This window comes from Lottia gigantea (assembly GCF_000327385.1).
Source record: "Lottia gigantea unplaced genomic scaffold LOTGIsca_12, whole genome shotgun sequence".
NCBI lineage: Eukaryota > Metazoa > Mollusca > Gastropoda > Lottiidae > Lottia > Lottia gigantea.
Window position 1 is genome coordinate 3038364 of NW_008707225.1, and position 6609 is coordinate 3044972.

The window sequence follows — 6609 nt, forward strand, 5'->3', positions numbered from 1 at the left end:
GAATTGAAGGTTTAAATTAATTAAAAGAATTGCAAACATACAGAACTATAAAAATTGCAAGCTTAAAGAACTATAGGAATTGTAAGTTCACAAGCTTAAAAAACTATAAGAATTGCATGCTTAAAGAACTATAAGAATTACAACTTTAAAGAACTATAAGAACTGCAAGTTTATAAGCTTAAATAACTATAAGAATTGCAAGTTCACAAGTTTTAAAAAACTATAAGAATTGCAAGCATAAAGAACTATAAGAATTGAAGGTTTAAATTACTAAAAGGATTGCTAACATAAAGAACTATTAAAAAAGGAACTTTAAGAATTGCAAGCTTAAAGAACTATAAGAATTACAACTTTAAAGAACTATAAGAACTGCAAGTTTACAAGACTAAAGTAGAATTAGACAAAAAAAAAATGGCACACCTGTTCTTTTAAAGATCAATAAGAATTGCAAGTCTACAAGAATAAAAACTATAATCTTAAAGATCTTTTGAGAATTGCAAGCATAAAGAATTAAAAGAATTGAAAGATTAAAGAACTAATAGCAAGTTTACAAGTTTAAATAACTATAAGAACAGGAAGCATAAAGAATCATAAGAATTGCAAGCGTAAAGAACTATGAGAAAAAAGGCATCACATCTCTCTATCTGGACGTATATTGTCGGCACCCCTGTCGGTCGGTCGATCGGTCGGTAGGTCGGTCCGTCCGTCAACAATTGCTTGTAAACGCTCTAAAAACTAGATTTTTTGATGCAAATGAAATTTGGTATGTGTATACATATTCATAAAACGAAGATTAATTTCGAATTTGAGCTATTTTCGACCGTTAGAAGCAGAGTTATTGCCCTTACCCAAAAATCTTGAATATGCTATGACTCTCTTAGTTTTAAACCGATTTTGATGAAACTTAAAATGGATGTTTCGTTTTTACCATCCACATGCCGTGGTGGGCGTATATGGCTGTGGTCCACTATCTTTATGGTTTAAAATAACCATGGCAACATTTAAGATTCATGTTATAGCTTCTAGAAGCAACTAAACGTCAAATTAGTCGTCTTATAAGTGTTCTGTAACTTAGTTATCACTTGCATGTAGGTCAATGATTACAAAAAAAGGATGTGTGAGAACAGGTACAGAAGCTCTTTCAATGTCATCTTGTATTTTCGTAATCCGAATTAAAAGGTTTAATTTTGTGGATATTGGACAACATAAGCTTCGTTAAAAATTTGAATGTAATTACTGTTTCGTTTCGTTTTTTATAAAATAGTTTTTATTCTTAATATAGGCAATTAGGAGTAGGGTCTAACGACCGGACTCTTGAATATTCGTCAAAATAACGAAGGTTAGGTTTTATTTTAATTCGACTGTGTTTCCTTAGTGTCATCGCACCGATATTGTTGATTCAATTCTTCGCACAAAATGCATTTTGAAAGTCTGTTCATTTTGCTCCAAACTTTTCTGAATCCCTACCATATTTCATTAATAAACTGGAATTTATTGAACTAAACATTTATACTATGACAAAATTTAAAGTAAAATATAGACTATCGCTTCAAAGGGGGGGGGGGGGGGGGGCAGGGCAGAGGAGCCGTCAATGGTCAATTAAGATGCACTGAATTATACCTCTCTTTACGAACTGTAATACATGTATAAAAATCTATCTAATATGTCAGCAAAGAATTAATATAATTTTTCTTAAAACATTCATATATTAGTCAAACGACAAATTAGAAAAAAATCACAAACTGAGGCCAATGGAAAGTTGTGATTTCACCAATAAGCTAACTACATTTGAATTTAAATTTGAAGAAATCGCGTGTCCATCTGTTACTCTATAAATCTTTCTATTTGTCCCTACATTACCTCGCATACAAATCACATTCCTATACGGTACCGTCGACGTCAACAAGAGAAAAACAGCTTGAATAACTGTGATTATTACTTAAGGTATTATATTGATTCCTTGTCGACTTGAACAAAAATCTCAGCGAATACTTCAATACAATTATAGTAGAGCTCATTTGTGATTATATCTTTTCATTTGATAGGCCCGAAGGGAACTTTACCTTTCAGGTAAGTATTAGATTTTATAGGGATGTGGTACAATGGGCTTCTTTCAAAATAGAACAACTACAGATAGTTCCAGCATCGATGTTCATCGATGCAATTGGCGAAAAGTAGTCGGTGGAGTTATCGGGTTGTTACCTTTAACATAAGTAGTGACTTGCAAAAAAAAAGCTAAATGCACCTGTTAACATGGTACTTGTTTTTTTTAATTTTAACTTCAGGATTACTAAATAACATATGAATATCTAGAGTAAATATACTGGTCGTATTGCGCTAATGCAAAATGCAATTGAGGTAAATGGCATCGGTACCTATTTATCATTAGACAACTCAGTCTTACGACTCAAGCTTTTTCCATAGTGCTTCTAAAAGAACAATACTGACATAATTTACCCAAATGGAGTTAAGAGCCCGAACTACAGATCTATATCATTTGATATAGCGCATCTTAATTTGTGAACGCTCAAATAACCTGCTGATAATCGTGATAATCGAGTAAAACATGTTATCTTGCATCCCTAAACTTTTGATATGTAAATACAAATATTCAACCTTAACAAAAATTTGCCAGGACAGCGGTATTATCCCGCTCTTGATTTCGATTTCCAACTGTCGAGGGATCTCGTGCACAACCTGTAGCATACGGTCTTCGGTTTATTGTTCCATCCGAGCGACTAGACGTCAGTCCATCTTACCTACATCACTGACAGGAGGAAACCGGGTTGAAAAATCCGAAGGTATCATCTCGAGCTATGCCGGGATTGAACCCTAGACAATCAGGTTAGCGAGCAAGCGTCTAACAAGCTCTTACACCCTTAAAAAGGGTTTAACACTCCAGGCCTCTAACCTTTTTACGTTATAACATTTCGTGGTTCATTATCCAAATAAAACCCATGACATAATAATATTCTTAGATATTATCCTGAATCATGAATCATGAATTCAATTATTTTCATTTCCCTCTCAAATTTCAAATACAGCTTCAAAAATATTTTATTTACAGTCATTTTTTTGCAATTGTAATGTTTCTTTTTACTTGAGTGTCTGGGATATTCACAAAAAAATGACACTTCAGCTAAGGAGGCAAAATAGTTTGTTTGTTAAGTTTACACCAGGTTATCAAATCATGTTTTGATCTTTGTTACAAATTATTTTTAACTCTATGTCTAAACTTAACTTCATCTAAAATACTGTCCACCCTAAAAATAAAAAAATAGGAAGTGAAATGATATTTTCACCTCAGATTTTACATCAATTGGAATCTTCAAAACCGTCTTTTTTTTTTGGACGACTGTGTTAGAGGGAAAGCTGTGCAATTTACGGGGGTAATTGAGAAGTTCTAGAAATGTACAAAAATTGCACAATTCCTTCAAAAATATCTCAAACTAGGAATTTCTATTTCTTTTCCTGTTATGTCTTTACTATACATGGCAGAGTCTCAAGAATAGACGCGTCGTCATTTTAATTTTCAAACGCGAATAATTCTGGACGCACATGACTCAAATTATGACAGTGAGCTGTGAATACCATTACAGATTAGCTTAACTAAAAAATTATACCCGTTTCTGACATGTTGTTCAGACATGGTGAAATGGATTAAGCTTCAAACTCTTCCAGATGAGCAATGTATTGTATTTATTCACAAAATGTTAATTCGTAATTTTCGGATAAATGCATTCAGCCAAAACTGTGTGAAGAAATTAGAATGTGTTTTTAAAAAAATTAAAAATTGACATTTTCTGACAACAGACATGAAATAACGAATTCCCCACTTGAGTCGTAATTGAAATTGAGTTGAAGGTCCATTATTTCTGCTCAAAGTTTTGAATAATGTAGACAGTCAACGACTTGTAATGTTAATTTAATTGTTTTCACGAGAGCGGCGTTACCCTGCTTTTTATTTTACGTACACTTGAAAATATTGAAGAACATCGCCGTGGCAACGATCCGTAAATATTTGTTAGCACTGTACAAGCTACAGTTTTCATATGATTTGAAACAAGTGGCACCGGGGATTTTTAGCTGGAAATGGAATTAATCTTTTAATCTTCCATTGCATGGACTATGTATAAGCATGAAGAATGATAAGATCTCAGACAAGTTTGAAGACAAACAATTGTCCTTGAATCAGTGAAATCTACCAAAGTCTCGTCCCAATGATGTTAGTTTTAACAATCAAATCGTGTCACGTAAAACCCGCTTCTTCATATAATAAGGAATTGTGTGATAGCCAAACTGAAAGAGGCTGTCATATCGCTCTACTTTAAGAATCGATATCCCACAATTCTTTATTTTATCACGAAACGGGCTTTACATGAGACGCTTTGATCAGTTGAAAATTCCACTTTTGGGACGGAGCTTTGGTATAAAAAACTTGTTGAATTACCATTGGGACTTAATATATCCGAAAATAAAAAATATACGACATTATAATCTAATTTTAATTTTAATAGTAATCCAGAAGAGAAATGTCCAGTAGCTGGCGATACTACAACAATGTATTTCATTCATTTATGTTTAGCCATGAACTTTGAATCCATAAAAAGCAACATTATGTGGTTAATGTGTATTAATTATCCATTGTTTGAAACATGTTGAAATTATTAGTTTTATTATACAAGAGCCTTTTTGTTGGTTAACGAGGGATCAACATGACGCTTTAAGACTTTGATTTGAAAAATATTGTTTTTTGATGTGGATTAGTGTCTCTGATTCTTGTGTGGATCAGATTTAGAATATACTCAAATTACACTTTAATCAAGTAAGCGGTTTAGTATTATACATTATACATACAAAAAATCTAGGTTATTTTGTTTAGGAAAGGGTATATTATAAATAGATAGGTATTGTTTCCAGCTAATAGACTAAAACTACTAGTAGCAGTTTCAAACTTAAAATCATAATTTTTCTACTCGGAAAATAATTTTCATCATCTATAACCAATTCCGTCATATAATGTGATTAACCAGATGTCGGATTATCGTTATGAAAAGATTACATGTAGCTGTCAATTTTCAGTAGTGCGAAAAGTTAGATGGAAGTATTACTCTAAACATTAAAATAAGCTCCATAAATGATATCAACCTTTTTATACTGAAATATGTTATTTGACTACAATTATGTTATTTCTATAAATATGTTTTTATACTTCAGACGGGCAGTGCCAATTGGCGATTTATCGCCATACAGAAAACCAAATATGATATTATTAACAGCAGCTTTGATATTATTTGTCCCTGTGGCATCGGCAGTAGGTAATTTGAACCAATCGTTTTCTAAGCTTTCTTTTGTCACCCAAAGACACCATTAATGCCCGACCTCAATTTTTAGTAAACATATACAATATCTAGAAAATTATATCACGAAATGTTGTTTAGTATAAGTACTGAAATTAGCATAATAATGGTACTCCAGACTTATATCTACATAACAACCTAGTTTTATTGTCAAATCAATAGAATGCAGACCGACTTTTTAATAAACAAAAATGTTCGAAATATGTACGAAATGACTTACAAAATTCTGTGGTATTTACATGCATATGTGTTCACGATTTGAACCATATTTGTCATCTATTTTCCAAGCACTGTGCTTTCTGAATCGATATTAACTTCCAAAATGTATGTAATTCCTAAGAATAGCTACGAGTTTATTGATATAAAGATCAAGTTTACTTTAAGATGAACTCATTTCATTCAAATTCAAATTTCCCCTTTAAAATTAAATTTCTGACATCATTTATTGATATTCCATGTTATAATTTGTAATGTCACAAGCACTCTACATCAATCTTTTCGACGTTAGTTGGACAGAATAGGTCTGAAGACAATACTGTCATTGCAAGGCATGACAATCGGTTCATAGATTCCCGATTTTTCTGGGTACATTGGAAGCTTATATTTGTTATATTATGTTCTATTAAGATATCGTGCAACCACTTCATGGTAATTGTTCGGAGGCATACGCCTACTGTCACAAACTTGCAGATTGTGTAGAAATTCCAAATACCATCACCTTCCGTTGTGTATGTAGTGAAGGCACATTTGGAAATGGTTTGAAAGAGGAAGGGCAGTCGGGATGTCAAGAAAGTAAGTACTGTAACTTTAAAAAACACACATTGAAGCAACTAATCTTAGATGTATACAATTGATCAAAATAAATTCATGAAACTTTTTGGAATTGGAATCTGATTACTTCACTGAACACGAGTTCTTGATTTGTATATTATTCAACGAATGGCGTGTTCAGTGTTCTCAGCACTGAGAGATTTGGAATACCTATACTGAAATGCAGAAGCCGCGGTGGTTCGGTGAGTTAGACGCTCGCCCAGGTCAAGATGTAGATAATGAGGGGTTGGAATGGAAAAAGAGTCTAGTCGTTCGGATGGGACAATAAACATGAGGCCCCGTGTGCTACAGGCCATTTTTGGTCAGGTGTGGCTGAACATCATTTAAAGAAGGATTTATTAAATCGAGAAGAAGGGAAAAAACTTCAGAAAAAGTTAGGGCATCGTTGATGATATTATGTATAACACTCTTTACATGT